The sequence below is a fragment of the Dama dama genome, chromosome 5 (assembly GCF_033118175.1).
Source record: "Dama dama isolate Ldn47 chromosome 5, ASM3311817v1, whole genome shotgun sequence".
Classification (NCBI taxonomy): domain Eukaryota; kingdom Metazoa; phylum Chordata; class Mammalia; order Artiodactyla; family Cervidae; genus Dama; species Dama dama.
The window spans coordinates 64,782,771-64,804,926 of record NC_083685.1 but is presented as its reverse complement, the minus strand read 5'-3'; the positions used below and the strand labels follow the sequence as shown (position 1 = coordinate 64,804,926).

At 44.3% G+C, this 22,156-nt stretch overlaps 1 non-coding gene across 1 annotated transcript; it reads left to right on the top strand.

The window, feature by feature from the left end:
- Positions 1-19,740: 19,740 nt before the first annotated feature.
- Positions 19,741-19,813, top strand: TRNAA-UGC (transfer RNA alanine (anticodon UGC)). The gene has a single exon. It is a non-coding gene; the product is annotated as a tRNA-Ala (tRNA).
- Positions 19,814-22,156: the final 2,343 nt, after the last annotated feature.

The window sequence follows — 22,156 nt, the reverse complement described above, 5'->3', positions numbered from 1 at the left end:
CATTCAAGAAAATGTCATTGCAGTCAATGAGAATTTCTTGGTTTGACAAATGTATCATGGTCATGTGTCATTTCCTCATGTGTAAGCTCTTTACACTATGTTTGCAACTTTTCTCAAAGTTGAAATTTTTTCCAAACTAAAAAGAAAATTATTAAAAAAGTAAAGCAGTAGAATATGAAAGTCTATAATAAGTTTTTGGATACATTAAATGTCCATTGAATACTGTTTACACATGAGACAGTGAATCTCCATATGATATATTTATTTACTGCAGGGCAGTGCCAAGATTACCTCTGTACTATAACATTTTAATCAACATATAACAAACTATGACTTTGAATGTATGACTACTAACTTGCTAAATTAACATCACACAATTTTACCTATCAGGCAATAATATCTATACTAATTTCATAATTATTTAAATGTCCTAGTAAAATCTTCATGTTGATTTATCAAATTATTTTTCATTTTTGTTTAAAAGCACATTTTGCATCTTCAGTATATTATGTCCCATACATTATCATACAGGCAATCTTAGGAGTATGTAACAACTTAGATATAATGGGTTAGATATAAATAGATATAAATAAATAAATTTAATAAATAGGCAGAGTCAATTTTAAAAAAGTTCAGGAAGAGAAGCATGTGTCACAGCAGAAGGAATTCAGAAAAGAGGAGGAAATAACTAGGAAGGACACCACCAATGTGGACAGGTCAATGTCCTCCCTTTCTTTGCCCTTAAAACCCTGTGGATGGCTTCCTGTGAGAATGAGGCTCTAAGCCCTTGTCATGCCTGCTTCCTGCCTTGCCCCTTGGATCCCTTGAGGCTTCTAGTGCCTCAGCCAACAGCCTTCTTTCCACTCATGGACTAGAGGCTGCTCTTTCTTCCTTGGGGCCCCATCCCCCTCTCTTCTCTTTGTCACAGTAGGTCCCATGCATCCTTAAGGTTTCAGCTCGGTTGAAACCTTCCCTGGCCCCCACTGTGTGTTGTCAGCACACTTTTTTTTTTTTTTTGTAGCACTTGCTTGTTTGTGTGATTAGTCAACTAACGCTTGCTTTGATGATAAGTGCCATGAGAACAGATAAATGCTTGCCCTTGATTGTACACATCGTAAGAACAGATAAATATCTGTTTGGCTTACTCTCGTACCCCGGCACTGAGCATCTCTTGAGATAATATGTCCTGAAAACATTAGATCAGTGAATGGAGAAACTACCAGATTTGATAACTGATTAAGAGGAGTGCAGGTTTTTGAACACTAATGACAGAAAAAGTGGAGCTACCATTTGCTATGGAAGGGAACATAGGATCAAAGGTTTCCAGGAATTATTTATGAACCCAGCATCGTACATACTGATTTGGAGGGCCCGAAGGTCATGAATTTGTCCAGCAGGACATAGCAAATTTAACACTTAAAGGAAATGTTACAGCTAAGGAAAGAAAGAAAGGATGAAGAGTTTGTAGGTATATTAGTGAGAATTAGTTTAGAACAGCAAATAACTCCAAAAGAACAGCAAAAAAATCCAAAAGACAGAGATTTAAATTTGTAAGGACTTCTTTTTGCCTCCCCTAAAAGAGTCTTTGGCGGAAAGTCCCAGGCTGTTCTGGTGGCTTCATGCTCCCAGAGCCTCTCTCTCCCTCTCTTCTCTGTGTCACCATTCTTAGTGTGTGGATTCGATCCTCAAAGTTGCCTTTGGCCCCAGATGTCTGCTGGCGCTCCAGTCATCAAAGCTGTCTTTCTGGCAGCAGGAAGGAAGGAGGAGGAGGTGAAACAGACTCCCCTGAAAGCTCAATCCACTTCCGTCTCACTGGCCAAAGCTTAGACAAGAGGTGACTCTTGCTTTAAGTTAAGCTGGGGGTGTAGCCTTTGAGAGGTGTGCATTGCTACCTGGAAGAAAGTCAGTGATTCTTTTACTAAGAATAGTAATGTTTCTCAGGTGAGTGAGGGCTGATTGTACTACAGCCCAGAGGAGACAGTCGAGAGAAGTGTGGTTTCATAAATACTCCCCCTGCTGAGAGGCACAAGTCTCCAGTAACAAATGTATGGAATGTTAGCCCAGCAGGGAAACTCAGGAGTCCCCTGGTCAGTACCCGCATGTTGCTGTTGAAGAGACTTGACCCCAGAGATGAGGAGACTTAACAACATCACACAGCAAGTGGAAGGCAGAGCTGGGCAGAACCAGAGTTCCTGGAGGAAGTCAGAGAACATTTGACAGGGAGTTTGTGGCAGCTCCATCTGAACCTACCCAAATAAGGGCTCACTTTGCACAATTTTACAGTCACTCAAAGGAGACCTGGCAGGGGGCAGGCTTGGATCTGCATCTCACCTGACCTCTGAGCCTCAGACCCTCTGCTGTGTGAAGGGGCAATGCACCCCACATTTGGTAGTCAGTATTATCATTATCATTAGAAAGCAATAATCTTTTGGGGATCATGGAATGAATTGGTGAACAAATAAAACATGAATGAATGAAATGAGAACAGCCAGCCAGCCCTCTGAGATGATTTCACTGTAAAACTGGATAGGAGCTTCTCATGAATGAATGAAATTCATTGGATGGTTCACCCGTCCATCTGAGATATTTCAAATGTGAAGCTGGTAGGGAGCTTCTTGTGTGCCCAGTCTCCCATTCCATCATTCCAGTTCTCCACATCTGTCCTCCTGCCATCTGTGCTCCTTTGGGTTCACTGCAGCCTGCCTGCCAACCCATGCCACTCCCCTTGTGACACTGATCCCCTTCCAAACACACCAGTCCTATAAAGGCTTCCTCCACACCTTGATTTAATTTTCCTTTTCTCACCTTCACATATCTCCTCTCCCACTATTTCATCTTCACCTCAACCCCCTCTCCCGTTCATCGGGCAATATATTTTGAGTGTTTCCATGAGGCTGAGCTCAGGATTGTGGGCCAGTATAAAGAAGACAACAGTCACAGACTCTGGCCTTGAGTTATGTCCAGTATGATGACAAATGCCCCAAGAGGTCATGACTTGGAGGTAAGATACAGACACCCATACTGTAGCTATGTCTTCCCCGCCATCCCCCTTCATCACTGACATTTCTCAACTCTGTCATGATCTACTGTTTGCCACTTAACACAGTTTTGTGTTATCATTAGTAATTCTTATCAAATTTAAAACGCTGAGAAATAGTTATATTTATGGTTTTTTCTTTTCTATATTAAGGAAAAAAAAAACACTTTTCATCAGTTCAATATCAACACTCCAGGTGAAATAGCATTAAATTACCAGATGAAACACACAACATCCAGAAACACTGTAAGTGAGATCCTCATTAAAATTAATTTGTTTTCATTGAGCATATACCGGATTGGAGTTTTATTTGGAAACACAGAATTTATATCTGTTGTAAAATATGGCAATAAGTCTCCTGTGGCCGTGGCCAGGACTGTGTGCCAGCTGGAGCGGAAACAGAACTCTGGTGTTAGCTTGTCTGGGGAAGCTTCGCATCCAGAGAGCCTGAAGCTCTCTCTGCGGCGAGAACAGCCCAAGCTTCCTCTCCCAGCACTTCTGCATCTACCACCAACTAGCTGGGTGACTCTTGGACAGCCGCTTCACTTCCCTGGCCTCAGTGGCCCCATCTGCAATATCAAGACGCTAGATTAAACCATTTCCAAGTCAGTAGTTCTTACACTAAACAGTGCACAAAAAGCATCCAAGCAGCTGCTTAAAAATTCCAAGTCCAGAGTCTTCATCCCTGAGGGGGTTTGGGCCCAGGAATCAGTGGTTTTAATAAGCATCCCAGATTATTTTCCAGGGGAGAGTCTGAGGACCATGCTGTGGAACCCACTGTAAGCTCTTTTTGAGATCCAGCACTTCAGTATGCTGAGTCTTCCTCAAAAGCATATTTCAAATAAATTCTCAAAGAGGAAAGAAGAGAAGAAGGAGGAAGAAAAAAGAAAGGGAATAAGAGAGGACCCTATCATTCCTGAAAAAGAGCTCTGCAGTGCAGGCGTCGTGGTCCCAGGGCTGAGTGCCCCCCTCCCCCCGCACACTGGGGGGCTTCATCAGAGGGGGCCTCTTACATTACCTACTGTTCCCACACTGCTCCGATGATGGGGTCTGCTTTGACATACTGGACATTTTTAGCAGCCCCTCACAGTGCCAGGAGAGCCCCCCAAGACTTGAGACACCAGCACAAGTGAGGCATAGCCAACTGAGTCCAGGGAGAGGAGGCGTCTTCGATTCTCCACCAGCAGGAAAACACAAGCCTGAGTCCCTCAGCACCCAGGAGCAATCCCCGTCAGAGACCAGCTCCCTTCACTAAGGATCTGAGAGGCGGCGGGAGAGACCTAATTTCCCTTAGTGAGGTCTTCTTGTTGACCTAGGGTGATAGGTACCACTAGGCACTTTGGGGCATTTAAATTAGGAACTGCTTAGTACAAGTGTGGAAATAACAACAGTGCCCAGAACTCACTTTGTGCCAGGGAAAATTCTAAGTAAGCTACCTGCACTAATTCATGTAAGCCTTTCAGCAAACCCCTGCAAGAGGAATTATGACTGTGGTCATTTTCCAGAGATGGAGGGTCATGGCTATGAAACAGAAGACCCGAGATTCCAGGTAGGGCAGTCTGACCTTGCAGCTGAAGTTCTCCTCTTGGCTCTACCACTGTTCTGAGAAGTCTCAGCTCTCCCTCGCTGTAGCTCATGACCCCAAAGAGCTCCTTGCTTTTCCCTTTCTCAGCTTGCTCATCCTCATCTCTTTTTCCCATCTCATCTCTCTTCTGCAGGAGGGTTTCGCAGTGGGAGAACCAATCAGAGAGGAGTCCATGCTCGGGAGGATAACAGAGGGCAGCCTCGTACCCTCCTTGGCCGCAAACATTCAGAAATCTGGGGCAAGCAGAGTCTGGTGCCTAGAGAAAAATACAGGAACCACACAGCCTCGATGATCAGACTCTTCGGGGTGCTGCTATTAACACATAATTGCAAGAAAAGCTGGTGCAAGCCCCTCTCCAACCCTCTCCACTCGGCTCAGTCACCTTCAGAGTGAAGGTCTAGTTCATTTTCCTTTGAGGGTTGTACTTTTTGTTTCCCCCATGTAGGCTCTTTTTAGTCTTCAGGTGATGAGATGAAAAAGATAAAATGCCTTCTGCATGTAAAGTTTCCTCTTGCAGGAGGTGAGTGGCTGGGAGAGAGGCTCTGTAATGATGAGTCACCGGCTGGATTTGAAACATCTACAAAGATGCACAGGGTGAAGACTGAGGAAATAACCAGCTGACTGGCACTTCTGAACCCAGTTTCTGCCACGGATTAGCTTTCCTAATTTTTTTCCTGATCGTTTTTCACTGCTGTGGCGCTAAGCAGCAGCCTGCTCACCGGCCTCATTAAAATGCAGATCTAGACTTCCTCCTCTACCTGGAGTCCTGGGAGCCAGACTCTGCACAGAGGGGAGAAATGAGAGCAGGGCTAAAGAGGAACATATAAAAAATAAATGAGCCATTCATAAAAGTGAGTATTATTACCAAAAGGAGCCGTCTGCCAACGCCTCTGTGTGTATACTGACTCTGGATGCTGAGCTCTTTAACAACACGGAATTAAGCCAATGCATCATCTTTTTAGCAGTTGCTCACTTGATCTACTATTAACTTTAAACAAACCAATTGTGAAATGAGCGCTTGGCTCTGCCATAATGATGATGAGGCTTCACCCGGTACTATTTTTTATAATGTAAGCTTGAAAATTGTGAAAATAAATTCAGCTGTGCTTAGTACATGCTCACAGTTCTGCAAAGAAGCCAGACATTTGGATCAGGTTGTGGGGGGTGGGGGGCGGGGGTGGCCTTGTTTCACTCAAACAGCTTTATGAAGTCATTTGCACACATTCTAAAAACTGACTTTATTTTTCTTTAACTTAGCATATCTTTCCCTGAAAATCTGATATGCCAATATGTTGGGCTTTTTGCTGTCTCCAGGAGCAACTGCAGATGGCTTTTTTTTCTTCACACTGAAAGATGTACATGTTCGATGCCTGTCTTTTCTTCTAATGCCTGTGAATCTACTGAGGAAAAAGTAGCAAAGAATCCCACCAACAGCATTCTTGTCATCAGCAAGGTCCCCAAGACAGTCTGAGCACCTGTTTCTTTTATTTATTTATTTATTTAAGTTTTTTTTACTGCTGTATAGTTGCTTTGGGGCTTCCCAGATGGCGCAATGGTAAAGAATCTGCTTGCCAGTGCAGGAGACACAAGAGACATGGGTTTCATCCCTGGGTAGGGAAGACCCTCTAGAGAAGGAAATGACACCGCACTCCAGTATTCTTGCCTGGAGAACCCCATGGACAGAGAAACCTGGCGGACTACAGCCTGTGGGGTCGCGGAGTCGGACACAACTGAACAACAGGATGTGTGCACATAGCTGTTTACAATGTCATGTCAGTGTCTGCTGCACAGCGAAGCGAATCGGCTATACATATACATCTATCCCGTCTTCTTTGGATTTCCTTCCCATTTCAGTCACCACAGAGCACTGATGAGTTCCCTGTCAGAGCACCTATTTCTTGCTCAGCTGCATGAGCCTTTTATTGCTCTTTGCTTCTCACAGTTGGAGCTGGACTCAAACCCCTCTGGTGAACTGTGTTGAAAAACAACAGCTGGTTCCCACCCGTGGCTGGTGGAATCAGGGTCGTGACTCTGCAGTCACCCCTTGTACATCTCTGCGGGCTACAGGCTCGTGTCTGTCACCCACAGTTCTGAGAACAGTCCGCTGCAGACGCTGGCCGGAAGGGCCATTATGGTTGCCGATGTCCTCACCATCTGGAATGGTTACAGTTGTCGGGATCCGAGCTGACTCACGGTGCTGAGGAGTCATTTCACTAATGGCAGCTCTGATCACGAGGGACGAAGCCGTTGCTTAGCGCTGTGGCAGGAAGCAAATGCCCGCCAGATGAAAAGGAAGGGCCATTGATTTGCTCTCGCCTATTTGAAAATAAAGTGGCTTGGAATCTCCTGCTCAGCTGCATCTGATAACAGGTCATACTTCCTGCCAGGAGCTGGGCTGTGTCCATGGGCAGAGGACCTGTCCTTCCTCTCTCTGGCCTCTGGGGCCCTGAGGAGCTGGAGCAATTCCCTGGTAGAGCCTGAAGCAGTTTGGTGTGGAGAGGCTGCACAAACAGATGAGGATGTGATTTTTTATGCAACACCCTCCCTCCAGCATTTGCCCTTCGGTTGTTCTGTGCAAATCCTGACCTCAACAGAGACACCGGGTGGCTGGCACACTCGGGCCCTGCGGAAAGCCCCATTGGCAGCTGGACGCTCAGAGGGTCACTCATCCTGCACTTCAGCTCTTACCTCCAGAAGGAACCAGCCCTGGCCACCCTTGATTTGGGACTTCTAACCTCCAGGGCTGTGAGTGAACACACTCAGTCTGTGGACATTTGTATGGCAGCCCTAGGAAACCAGTCCCACGGGGACCTTCAGACCTTACACGTCATGAGAAGCAGCCGGCAGACCAGAGCCCAGCAGACTCTCCTTGTGACCGAGGCTTTCATCAGCTCCTCCACGAGATGCAGCACCAAATATCCTTAGAGTCTGTGCTATAAAATACAAAAAGTTTCATCTCATGGGGGGTTGATTTCTTTGAATCGACTCCTTTTGTCACCATCACGGATCCTGAGTCTAGGCTGAAATCTCCCCTCTGTCCTTTGCAGGTGGGGCAGAAGCAGGCATGCCATGACAATTTCTCCTAGAGGTGACAGTGCAGGGTGTCTTTTTACACCATTTCCTGTTCATTGCCATGTGGCGGCCACGTCGTCCTCTTCTCTGCTCGTCTTTCCATCCCCTTTTCTCCTTGGTCTTGCCTTCTGCAGGCGCTTGCTCATTTCACCTGTGATCCTGAGGACCCTGTTATCAGGAAATCTACCAGCATCCTTAATCTTAAAAGAACAGTGAACACTGAAGTCGCATTTACACATTATCCAATAAGCTCATTTAATCCTTACAACTAACCTTACATGCTCCTTTCATAGACGATGGAACTGAGGCCCAGAGAGGCTAACTTGCCCAAGGTCAATGACCAATGAGTGACAGAGGAAGACATAAATCCACAAAGTCTGACTCAAGAGTCCTATGCGTAACTATAGGATAAACTACTTCCAAGAAGGGCAGCAGAGGAAAAAGTGCCATTGCGGCTGGTGATCAGATGCCACCTTCTCCTTCCCACACCCACCAGCCCTTTGGGACCGTCCCACTTGAGACTAGAGCACCCCCTCATCATGTACAACTCCCCCTTGGCCCAGAAGACATACAAAGCTATCTGTAATTTCTTACAGCCACAGCCATGAGTGAGCTAAAATTAAGCCTAAATGAAAGCTGCAGAGAGTGATTCAGGATCTTCTGACTCCCAGAACAAGCCTCGCCATGCTGCTCCCAGGTGGTCCCTACAGTGGAAGCCACCTCACTCCCCCCCAGAGGGGTGCGGCTGCAGAACATGTCTAAATGATGGCCCAAGGGTAGGGGGCGCTCATGAGAAGAAGGGGCTGCCCTTCCTGTCTGTCCACACTGTCCTCCCACTTCTGGATCCTTCCTGAGGACCAGCCTCCTTCCCTGGCAATGACCAATTCCCCTCCCCACCCGTGCCAAGAAATGTCCTCTCTTCCGCCCGCCCCCCAGGATAGAGTCTTACCCCATGCTCTCAACAAGACCCCTGTCCTGACACAGCACAGTAAACCCAGCATCAAACATCCTCTGTACAATGGAGGGGCAGGTTCTGGCCATTGGAACTGTCACCTCCTGACCCTGTAACCTGTCAACACAGACACACTCTTATTCTACTAGCCATTTACTCCCTGCTATAATCAAAATGACATTCCTTTAAAGAAAGAAGATGAAAGGAGTTAAGTTTACTGGGGAGTATAAGGAACACTGGGCTTCCCAGTGGTGCTACTGGTAAAGAACCCATCTGTCAATGCAGGAATTGCAGGAGACTCAGATTTGATCCCTAGGTTGAGAAGATCCCCTGGAGGAGGAAATGGCAACCCACTACAGTGTTTTTGTGTGGAAAATCCCATGGACGGAGGAGCCTGGCGGGCTATGGTCTATAGAGTTGCAAAGAGTTGGACACGACTGAGCAACTTAGCACATAAGGAATGTCTGTTTCTTGTTTCAGGTATTCCTGGCCACAGGGGACTCACGGCGCTGTCCAGTCAGCCCCAAACCCTTAGGAAATGAAACTGACATTGACACTGCAGTAAAAGTTATCGCTTGGCTTCTCGGAAGCTGTCCTGACCCTAATTGGTGTATTTCATTTGTTCCCTACTGCCAAAAACTGGCATCTGATTTTTCCCTGTGCCAATGACTCCAGTTGTTAACTTGATGCCAGGGTGTGGCTCGTTCAAAAATTACTGCAAATTTAGTGATGGCTTGGTGCTGGTCAAAGGCTGTGCACACTGCAGAAGTGAAAGTGTGGTCTTTGCTTCGGGAAAATCTGCAGAACACTTTCTTAAACCACTGCCTGACGTGGAAGGGAGGGTTTTGCTCCTCCCCCAGTAGAAACCAATTTCTGGTTTTGACATAAACAGAAGCTGTATGTTATGTGCTGAAAATGAGGTTATCTATTTTTTAAGTCACTTTTGGTTCAAAAAAGCAACTTGCTATCATGACAGTGGTTTAAGATCAAGTTCTTCAAAAGACAAATAAGATTTTTCCAAATGTTATCATATTGAAATATTAAACATTAGAATCTCAATTTATCAACAGTTCATACTCAGGATATCAGAAAAGCAACTGACTCAGTTATAGGGCAGAATCTAGAACGATGCTTAGGAAATGAAAGTTATTGGTTTTTAAGTTAAGGAAGGAAACTTAGTGATTCAACTTCTCATCTTAAAGATGAAGGGGAGGGACTTCCCTGGTGGTCCAGTGGTTAGGACTCTGTGTTTCCATTGCAAGGGGCACAAGTTCGATTCCTGGTTGGAGAACTAAGATCCTGAATGCTGCTAGATGTGGCCAATAAATAAATAAATAAAAATAAAAATTGATGCAAGCCCCCACCCCCGACAAAACACCATGATGAACCTCAGCAAGAAAGAAAAAGAAAAAAACAATGAAGAAGGTGGAAGAACTTCTCTGCTGGTCCATTGGTTAAGACTCTGCACTCCCAAAGCAAGGGATGTGGGTTTGATCCCTGGTTGAGGAACTAAGATCACGTATACTTCATGTCATGGCCAAAAAATGAAAATTTAAAAGAATATGAAGGGGAAAAAACGGTTTGCAGGTAAGTTTGGGAAAAGTCATTAGGCCCCAGAAGGAGCATTTTTCAGCCCTGCCGAGTGTTCACATCTGGCCACCTGTGCTGGGCTCAGCCCTGCGGGCTACTGATATTTTTGGTGTCTGACCTGAGCTGAATGCCACAGGGCCGCCTCCGTGTTTTTCACACCTCCCTTGCACTTCACTCCTGTCCAGCTCACTTCAGGATGGAAATGTTTCATCTTTTAAAACCTCAGGGTTGACTGGCTGCACTAACCACGTCAACCACACCCCTACTGTCTCACCAGCCAGCAGGGAAAGCTAGCGCTCACAGCATCCGTTCTTGTTTGCTTGCTTTCTCTCTCGTGGTTTTCTTCTGTTTTAAACCTAATTATATTCCTCTGCACCTCTGGCTGGCTTCATTTCAGCCCATCTACTAAGATAAGAACCAGAAAGTCTTACCATCAAGTTTCTGAACTTAAAAAGGCTCTTTATTTTGCCAAAAGCTATCCAAAAGATGACCTTAACTATGTCATCCTTATAGATTTCCTCTGTCCCTTCTCTGGATTACGCTTTTTTAAAGGGATCAATTTGGGCAGAAAAAGAATTGATCCTGTATTCATTTAGGCAAAAGAAATCAAGGGCATTTAGCTTTGAGACCAATTTTTTTTTAATAAAGTAGAGCTGAAATTTACCTTCATATGCTAATAAACAATACAAAACAAACAAAAAGTGATTATCTGGGTAGGACCAAGGGGAAGGCCCTCATGTAAAGAGATCCTTGTACATTGTTTACATCAGCACTCTAGTTCTGAAACTATTTTTTTAAATAGTAAGTTTTATTGTAAATATAATAGCTACCCATCATAAAAAAATAAAATGAATTTGGATAGCAGAAACAAACAAGAATAACACAAAAACACTCAGGAGAGCTGAATTTGAAGCTCAATCCTGCTGTCACACAGAGTGTGAGTTCAAAGTTGTCACTCGGACTCTCTTGCACCACATTCCTCATCTGTAATATGGAACTCACAAACTAAATTGTTATTTGCTGAGATCTTGGATGCTCTCTAGGGCAGCAAAATATATTTTCTCTCCTTTTTGTAGATGGAGAAATTGAAAACAAGGGAAATTAAATGAATTGCCTGAAACTATCACCCCAAAGGACTGAGAATAAAAATAAAATGATAAGCAAAGAATATATCATAACATCTAATATCTGAATTTATAGTTGTCTTTGGCACAATATTGGGGAAGATAAAGCCTATTTTTCTTAGCTGCCTTTCAGTCCCCACTGCTCTCTGAACACCACTTAAATTTGCAGCCATTGTTTGCCCAGAGGGACAAGACAAGCTGGTGATGCTGTTGTATTAATAGCTGTCTGATGTGACTTTTAATGTTACACTTCAGGACAGCTGGATTGGTATACCTCAGAAAATACACTATGAGAAATATTGCAAATTCAGCAACTTTTGGATGTATGCAGGTTGCCTGCTGGTAGCTTCTCAATCTTAGCCTTTTATGACTGCTATAGTATCTTGAACATAAAAAGGTTAGGGGGCAAGGAGACTGTGCCTGGAGATAAACGGACAAGATGCTGGCAGCTTGGAGGATAATTTCTGGGTATGAAAATCATGCTCTGTTCTCCCTTCCTAAAAAGCTGATCGTTTGGAAGGCAACCCAATACAAAGCAAAGTTAATTTAGAAAAGGGCATGTGAATGAAATGTGATTTATTTTCAAATTTCTTCATTTCAGTATACTTTAGTTATTTTAGGTAAAAAATGTTGGTCCAAATTCCTAAAGTAGACCTAGAACTGCATTGGTTCAGGGCTGCAAACAAGAGCCCAGTTGCCAGAGGTTTGTGTTGGACTTTGGACCAACAGCATTAGAATCACTGGGATACATCTTTAAAGTGAAGGTTTTCTACTTCTGTTTCATTGACTATGCCAAAGCCTTTGACTATGTGGATCACAACAAACTGGAAAATTCTCAAAGATGAGAATACCAGGCCACCTTACCTGACTCCTGAGAAATCTGTATGCAGGTCAAGAAGCAACAGTTAGAACCAGATATGGAACAATGGACTGATTCCAAATTGGAAAAGGAGTACAACATGGAGTATATGGAGCGTATATTGTCATCCTGCTTATTTAACTTCTGTGCAGAGTACATCATGCGAAATGCCAGTCTGGATGAATCACAAGTTGGAATCAAGACTGCCATGAGAAATATCAACAACTTTGGATATGCAGATGATACCACTTTAATAGCAGAAAGTGAAGAGGATGAAGGTGAAAGAGGAAAGTGGAAAAAGCTGGCTTAAAACTCAACATTCACAAAACAAAGATCATGGGATTCAGTCCCGTCATTTCATGGCAAATAGATGGGGAAAAAGTGGAAACAGTGACTGACTTTATTTTCTTGGGCTCCAAAATCACTGCAGATGGTGTCTGCAGCCACAAAATTAAAAGACACTTGCTCCTTTGAAGAGAAGCAATGACAAACCTAGACAGCATATTAAAAAAGCAGAGGCATCACTTTGCTGACAAAGGTCCATCTGGTCAAAGTGATAGTTTTTCCAGTAGTCATGTATGGATATGAGAGTTGGACCATAAAGAAAGCTGAGGGCCAAAGAATTGATGCTTTCAAACTGTGGTGCTGGAGAAGTCTTTTGAGAGTCCCTTGGACTGCAAGGAGATCAAACTAGTCAATCCTAAAGGAAATCATCAGGACTGATGCTGAAGCTGAAGCTCCAATACTTTGGCCACCTGATGCGAAGAACTGACTCATTGGAAAAGACCCTAATGCTGAGAAAGATTGAGGGCAAGAGAAGAAGGGGATGACAGAGGACAAGACAGTTGGATGGCATCACCGACTCAATGGACATGAGTTTGAGTAGGTTCCAGGAGATAGTGAAAGACAGGGAAGCCTGGCGTGCTGCAGTTCATGCGGTCACAAAGAGTTGAGCATGGCTTTGTGACTGTACAACAAGAACCAGGTTTTTTTGAATCAACTGAAGTGGAGTGGAGCCTGGTCATCTGTGCTGTTTTAAATGTCCAGGGACTTGTCAGTGGCTAGTGGCCATAGGCCCAGGTATTCTTTGAGAGGTATTCAGTTGTTTCAGGACTAAAGTAAAGACAGTTTGTAGTAAAAGTTTAGTGAAAGTCAAATCTGGCAGGGAATAGATGTCATAGTCAAACTGGGTAATTTGAAGAAAAATTAATAAAGAGAAGAATTACCAAAACATGAGTAGAGTGTGGGGAAGCCCATAAGACATGATGCAGAATCCTAGTCGCAACAGTAGGGATCCTAGAGGGTGAAGAATAGAGAGTGTTACCGGAACAAAGGGCAGTTACATGGACAGGACCACCAGACAGAATTTGTAGCCTTCGGAAAAGATGCACACATGTCCATAGCAGCATTATTCACTGCAGCCAGAAGGCAGAAACAACTCAGATGTTCAGCAACAGATGAGTGGATCAATAAAATGAGGAACAGCCAGACAATGGAATATTATTCAAACTTAAAAAGGAATGAAATTCCAATACATGCTGTGGCATGCATGAACCTTGAAAACATTGTGCTGTGTGAGAGTGTGAGCTAAGCCAGACACAAAAGGACAAACAGTGGATGATTCCCCTTATAAGCCATACCTAAAGGAAGCAAATTCATTACACAAAAAGTAGAATAAAGGTTACCAGAGGGAGGGTATGATGAAGAGTTATTGCTTAATGAGCATAAAATTTGTGTTTGATGAACAAGTTCTTGAAATATATAATAGTGATGGTGCACCATGAATGCTCTTAATATCACTGAATTTTACAACTACAAATGGTTAAAAATGTAAATGGTATGTGTTTTTTTTTTTTTTTTATTATTAGAGTTTAAAAAAATGCAGATAAAATTTTAAAAGAGGATGCAGCCAACCCATAGCAATTCTTCAAGAAGCAGACTAGGGGATAAAGATGCAAATACTTTCTTCTTTCACCCCCTAGTTGTGACCAGACTCATTTTGAATCCTACTAGAATGCATAAAGCAAGAGATCTTGTTGATGGGATGAGAAGTCTGCAGGCCTTAAAGGAAGCTAGTTAGCTGGGTCCTGTCACTCAATCAACTCTCCTCTAGAGGAAGCAGCAAACCTCCTGTGCTGTGAGTGCTAAGTCACTTCAGCTGTGTCTGACTCTGCGACCCTATGGGCTGTAGAGTCTGTCGATGGGGATCCTCCAGGTAAGAATACTGGAGTGGGTTGCCATGCCCTCCCCCAGGGGATTTTCCCATCCCAGGGATCGAACCCACATCTCACGTCTCCTGCATTGACAGGCAGGTTCTTTTCCATTAGAGCCGCTTGGGAAGCCCTAAGCCTAACCCTAACCCAACCCTAGTAGTAGTAGTAGTTTAGTCGCTAGGTCGTGTCCAACTCTTGCGACCCCATGGACTGTAGCCCGCCAGGCTCCTCTGTCCATGGGATTCTCCAGGCAAGAATACTGGAGTGGGTTGCCATTTCCTTCCCCAGGGAATCTTCCCGACCCAGGAATTGAGCCCGGGTCTCCTGCACTGCAGGATTCTTTACCAACTGAGCTACGAGGGAAGCCCAACCTAAGCCTAACCCAATGTCAAAAAAGTGTTGAATGAGAAAAACTGATGACAGGTGTTTTTTTCCTGATCCAGAAACCACTGCACACAACCAGTAAACACAATGGTGTGTTTTCCAATTTACCCAGAAAATATCTGTTTAAATGCCATGATCATTTCTATCCTTTGATCTAGAAATTCCACTTCTAGGAATGTACCTGGAGGAAATAATCAGAAAGTAGACTAAAAATTACATAGGAGATTCACTGAAAAATCTTTCATCACACAAAAAAGGAGCAACTAAACATTGAGCTTATAGCTCAGCTGGTAAAGAACCTGCCTGCGATGCAGAAACCCCAGTTTGATTCCTGGGTTGGGAAGATCCCCTGGAGAAGGGAAAGGCTCCCCACCCCAGTATTCTGCTCTGGAGAATTCCATGGGCTGATATCCATGGAGTCACTAAGAGTCAGACACGTCTGAGCCACTTTCACACTTTCACACACAATTATCCAGCACGCATAGTATGCTACTGGATGAGACAGCAGGCAGGCTACCAATTGAGTACAGACTGTAATGCTCGTTGTGTAATGCTGCAGCGTACACTAAAATATTTGAATGGCCATCTTTGAATGAAATAAAAATGATTCTTTTCTTTTTCAAGGTTTCCTATTTTTCAACATTTCTGTATTGAACATGATTTACTTTGATAATCAAGAAAAACCAACATTTTTTTTTAATGCTCATGTCTGCCCCACATGATAAATATTCCCAATACAGAGACCTACAGAATCTCCTGTGCCATCTTGTATAAAAGGCATTGATTATCTGCTAGCTGCCTATTAATTTGAAGGGAGGCAGCCAGGTGGAGGGCAGCCACGTCCTCTGAAAGAGACGGCGTGTGTGGCTGAGGGTTCAGCTTCCGTGGAAGGCATACTGGTAAACAATGGAAGTCCGTCTCCTGCAAGAAATTGTTTCTGCTGGCTGTGCAAACGTCACGCTGCAGCCTGCCCCTAGAGAGGCAGCTGCATTACTATGTATTTGCACAATCAGCAGAGCCAATGCATGAATGCTCACAGTGGTGGATTTTACAAGCCACTCACGATGGGCCTCTGCATCTATGGTTAAAGAAAACCATACCTCAAAAAAATTTAGCCTAGTGTGAGTCCTTCTTATTTTGGGCTTTGCCATTTTGAAACAGTATGGCTCCCCCCAGGAGAAAATGCTCTTTGTGTGAAATGACTTCATAGACATGAAATTACAATATATTAACCTCAATTTGGTACAGTCTAGCCTACCTCTTATACTTTGTTGAACCACTTCTCATCCTTGCACCACTCATACCCCGGGGACACCAGCTTTGGGAGGTCCACACCATGGACAGTTGGCAGACCCCAAGGCTTCAGAGGTCCTCCCCAGGAAAGAGGACACCCCCACGGGGCCGAGGCCCTGCTGAGCCTGCCCAGGGCTCGGCCTCTTGCTTAAGACTGCCGCTAGGGAACCAGCCATGTCAGTATTTGGTGATGGAGAGGCCTCTCCACCTGTCTGCTGCTGGCTTGGGACCAGGTCACTGCACACAGTCACTGCACACAGCAGGTGGTAAGAGTTTTTAACCCCACCAACAGTGCTGCCTTCAAACTGAAATGTAGTGAAGTCCCCCAACTTTTCATCTGCCTTCCCTCAAGTATCATTTGCTGTCAACTTTACCCTTCAAATCATCTTTTGGAATTGTGCCATTTTAACCAGCCAAATTAATTTTGCTATTAGTGAAATCAATAAAACATTGTAAAACATTCCTCTTGGAACTTTAAATTTGTCTTTAAACTTTTTCCAGTTTTATTGAGAAATAAATTGTCATGCATTACCATATCAAGTTTAAGGCATACAGCATGATGGTTTGATTTACATATATTGTAAAATGATTACCACTATGGATTTGGCTAACATCCATCTTCTCATATAGATACAATAGAAAGAAAGGAGCAGAAAGGGAAAAATTTCTCCTTGTGATAACTTGGGATTTACTTTCTTAATAGTTCTTCTATATATTGCACAGCAATGCTATAGTCACCATGTTCTACATTGTATAGTTTTAAAATTACAATACAAAAATAAACCATTTGAAAAAAGTCATTCTTAGCCAATTAGGTAGGCAGAGCGAAAAAAAAGAAATTGTGAAGCTTTTTTTTGACACACTGTTTGGTCACATCCCCAAAGATTCTGGTCTAGTAGGTCTTAAGTGGAAACTGTACATCTGTATATTGAAAATGTCCCACTTAAGAGCCATTGCATTAAGAATGATTGGAAGAAATGAGGCAATTCTAACAGTATTTATTGTTAGTAGAATATATTATGAAGGATGGTATTTTTTTTTTCTTTTACACTTGGCTGCATCCAGACAAAAAATGTTTACCCACTGCTTGTTCTCAGCTCCAGACTACTGACTCGATGTTTGAGCGAGAGCCAAGAAGATAGCCACCTCGACATTAAGTCGAGGGATTATCCTCCTACATTATAATGTCTTTCAAAACTGAGTAGCTCACTTTCCCCACAATTTTCCAAGTTATGGCTCAAAGCTCTCCAATCTCAAGCCAGAGTGAGAGGGAATTCATATTTCTTAATGATTAATACGGCATTCTTTCCAGAGAGAATTAAGTGTGAGCGTAAATAATTTGGCCGAGGATAAAAAAGATGAAGACAGACATATCTGGAGAAGCCTGAAGTTGCAGAAGGTAATACTGTAGTTGCATCTGACTAAACATAATGTATCTATCTATTCACAGAGAGGAAAATATAACTTTTAAAATCTGTATTGAGCAAAAACTGAATTTCTTTTTTTTTTTAATTCTATCCTACACACTGTGGGAAACCAGAGTTCCATCCCTGGGTCAGGAAGATCCACTGAAGAAGGGAATGGCTACCTACTCCAGTATTCTTACGTGGAGAATTCCATGGACAGCGGAGCCTGGCAGGCTACATTCCATGGCTTTGCAAAGAGTCGGACACGACTGAGCGACTTTCACTCACTCATGTAAATGTTATTACACTACTGAAGTTATCGAGACAGTATCAGAGAAAGCCAGAAAAGGGTACAGGGCTGCCTTTTTTATGCACATGATCAGAGTTCTGAAAAAATTGTTATATGACCAGGTCAGGTGGCTAAAGTTCAGTTAACACAAAGGAAAGTGTTGCAATCAAAGAATCACTCCTCTATGAACTTAAAAATACAGAGTGGTAATTGTGTGTTACTATTACTTCATGGCCAATGATTCCATCTGTCTGGATTGAGCCCTCGGGAAAGGTCTTGATAATGCCTGCTGTGAAGGAAAGACCAGATTTATTTTCAAGGAAAGGACACAGATTCATTTTCAAGCAGCAACACTTTCAAAAACAATGATGCTTTGTGGGCTCTCTGCAAATACAAAGTGATCCATACAGAAGAAGCTGAGTATTTGTATTCCCACGAAAGGAGATACTATCAACATGAATGAGTCTCTGGTGATTTTGGATTTCTGTCCCCTTTCTTACTAGGGACTTCGCAGGTGGCACTAGTGGTAAAGAACCCATCTGCTAATGCAGGAGACATAAGAGACAAGGGTTTGATCCCTGGGTTGGGATGATCCCCCAGCAACCCACTCCAGTATTCTTGCCTAAAGAATCCCATGGAGAGAGGAGCCTGATGGGCTACAGTCCATGGGGTCACAAAGAGTCGGATAGGACTGAAGTGACTTTAGCCTTTGCATCTTATTAGGGATAGGTCAGAAGGCTAGACTTCCAAACAAAATCTGGGATGAAAAATAGTAACAGCCAGACAAGCAATTCCCTTGAAGGGACTTCCCTGGCGGTCCAGTGGTTAAGACTTCACCTTCCACTTCAAGGAGCACAGGTTTGATCCCCGATCAGGGAGCTAAGATCACAAACGCCTTGTAGCCAAAAAAAATCAAAACATGAAATAAAAGCAGTATTGTACGAATTCAATAAAGACTTTAGAAAAATGATCCACATCAAAAAATCTTTTAAAAAAACAAACAAACCACTATTCTAAAAAAAATATTCGCTGAAAATGAGACTAATTGAGATGAAGTCCAGAGCAGAGTTATCCTGCCGCCCTGCTCTGGGGTACTGCCCTGCTCTGGAGTACCTCCCTGCTCTGGGGTACCTGCCTGCTCGGGGTACTGCCCTGCTCTGGGGTACCACCTGCTCTGGGGTACCTCCCTGCTCTGGGGTACCTCCCTGCTCTGGGGTACCTGCCTGCTCTGGGGTACCACCTGCTCTGGGGTACCTGCCTGCTCTGGGGTACCACCTGCTCTGGGATACCTCCCTGCTCTGGGGTACAGCCTGCTCTGGGGTACCTCCCTGCGAGCCCACCACTGCTATCTGGGAGTTCATGTTTAAGTCTCATCAGCATCTGCCCCAGATCTTTCCAGAGAAAGGATTGCTAAGCAGGAGCAGGATGACGCATCACTCACACGTGAACTCTATGCGATGAGCACATTTGTTTGTCCTCATTAAGTGCAGCAAGGCCAGCGCTGACCGACATGCGGAGGCAGCTCGCTGGGGCCGGGCCAGCAAGCGGGTAGCTGGGCAGGAGCGCAGGGCTGGCCCACTGTCTGCCCAAGGCATGCTCTGCCGACTGGGGAAGGGAGTGTCTCCCCTGAGATCTTGGGTAACTTGTCCATAATAGAGGCCTTGAGGTCAAGGTTTTCCAGAAGCCCTGGGGTCCCAGGAAATGCCCCAGGCCACCTCAGGGGTTGGAGGCAGGTCAGTCTCGGCCAGTGCCTACAGGGCCTTGTCTCCCTTTCAAGCAGGGCATCTCTGATTGTGTCCTTCATATATTGAGTTCTAAGGAAGACAGATTTTAAAGGTGTGAAAACCACAGGACCAGCAAAGCTTCCCATTCTTTACTTACAAAGAGACAAAGTGAGGAATTTGATTATGTTTCGGAAGCCTGGACTCTGGGGATTTCCCTGGTGGTCCAGTGGCTAAGACCCTGCACTTGCAATGCAGGGGGCACAGGTTCAATCCCTGCCCAGGGAACTAAGATCCCACATGCCACAAGGCACAGCCAAAAACAGAAAAAGAAGCAGCATGGACTCTGGAGACCCTTGCCTGGGTTCAGCCCTCATCTCTTCTGTCTGGAGCTGGGTACCTTGGTTTCCTCATCCGTGACATGTGTCCTTGCCTCACAGGATTCTCGTGAGAATTAGATGAGGTAACATGTACGAAGCCCTCAGAACAGTGCCCAGCACAGAACAAGTGTTTCTTATTATCCTTGGCCCCAGTTAGCAGTGAGCTTCTGTGCCAGCGTCGTTAATAAGGCCACAAAAGGAAGCGCAGAAGAGCTCTCTCGTTCATGGAAAGGTGCTTGGGAGCATAATTGGATTGGCTGAAAGTGCCTTTTTAAATGATACTGTTGGTTTCTGAATCACATTTAGGAAGAAAAGCAGAACAGAAGGTGATAAATTCCTTCATGGGAGAGCTTGGCAGGAGAGGAGATGCGACTGTAAAGTTAATTGGTGGCTGGGAGGTGGAGCCCGGCGAGGCGGGGTGACAGCGTGAGCTGGTTCCTCTCCCGCTCTGCTTTACGGTGATTAATTCATTAGAGATTCTGAAAGGCTGTGCTTGGGTGGCGGCTGGCCTGTCTTTGCCCAGACAAGGATGATGTCAGCCTGTAGTTTATGGACTTCTGCAATCCTCTGGAGGATTCCGGGAGCTTATAGAGCGTCTCCAGGCTGCTGGCCAGCACTCTGAAAACTAAAAGCCCACTTGGATCTTGTGCATCCTGACTTGCATGTCTCTAGCAGGATTTTTGTTGTTGTTGTTCTGTGTACAAGCACGGGGGCATGAGAAGCCACCTCCAAAGTTCTTTACGTAAGACTCATTTTTCTAGCCCCGCTGGCTGGCCAAGAACCAGGCCCATTTCTCAAACTCTCCTCTCGTTCAAAAAGGTATGGAATGGAATGGGCTAACAGCAGGAACAGATGGAATTTATGAAACAGAATTTCAGACTGTAAAATGTATCATTTTATGTACCACTAAGAAAGAAACAAATACCTGCTAATTAAACTCTGACACAAGCTTTAAAAAACTTGGTTTGGAAATGCTCCTTTAGACATACTCAGACCCAGATTTCTTTAAAAAGTCACATGTTATTCTTGTGCATACATAAAAAGAAAAATAGCAGGTTAGAGTGTTCCTAAAACTTTTTTGCCTGCAGAGTCTTCTGAATCACTTTTTAATCCTCAATCAAATCTGTGTTTCTTCAGGTAACGTCATCCTCTGTGTGGTTGGGAGCCAAGGTTATGTAGAATGTCACTGTCAAATCATAGAGGAAATTTCTGAAGAGATTGTAAGTGGCCTGGGGACTTGGCGTAGGTGGTGGCAGCCAGGCACACCTCTCAGTTGAGATGCCCCATGAACAGCTGTGATGGGTTTGTGCTTGTGCCAGCAGACAGCTCCTTCACCACTCCACCAGACCTGCAGCCGCGGAAAGGTACACCCCAACTGGAAGAATCTCTAGATGTGAAGAAGTGTGCATCTTGGGATTCATGAAATTAGTAATAAAGGTTTACACTTGTTTCTTTAATACGATGCAGGAAACTTTATTGATTATTGAAAAACTGCACATCATCCTATTAGTGAAAAGGTATATAGTAAATTTTAGGCCTTTCTCAAAAACTCCAGCCAGGGTGTGCTGGAGGGTCTGAAGACTCCAGAGATGAAAGCCAGTCTTAGGAGAGGACGGCTGCTCTCATGATGTGCTTTACATTCTCCTGAAGTGTCTTCCAGTTGGTCCAGAAAGAAGGCTGAGCGCTGAAGAAGTGATGCTTTCAAATTGTGGTGCTGGAGGACTCTTGAGAGTCCCTGGGATAGCAAGGAGATCAAACCAGTCAATCCAAAAGAAAATCAACCCTGATTATTCATCAGAAGGACTGATGCTGAAGCTGACGCTCCAATACTTTGGCCACCTGATGCGAAGAGCAGACTCATTGGAAAAGACTCTGATTCTGAGAAAGATTGAAGGCAAAAAGAGAAGGGGACGACAGAGGATGAGATGGTTAGAGAGCATCATTCACTCAATGGACATGAGTTTGAACTAATTCTGGGAGATGGTGAAGGATAGGGAAGCCAGGCATGCTGCAGTCCATGGGATCACAAAGAGCTGGACATGACTTAGTGACTGAACAACAACAACGACAACAACAGAAGTGTCTTCCCCTTCAGTAAGAGTCTTTTATCTGTGTGATGGTGTTGCTATTTGCTGTGAAATATAAGTAGCCTTAATAAGGTCGTTCAGTGTTCCTCCTGCCTGATTGATGATTTCTCCCTTTCAGGGTGGATCTTGCCTGAGGTTTATTTAAAGGAGACAATCTTTATTTA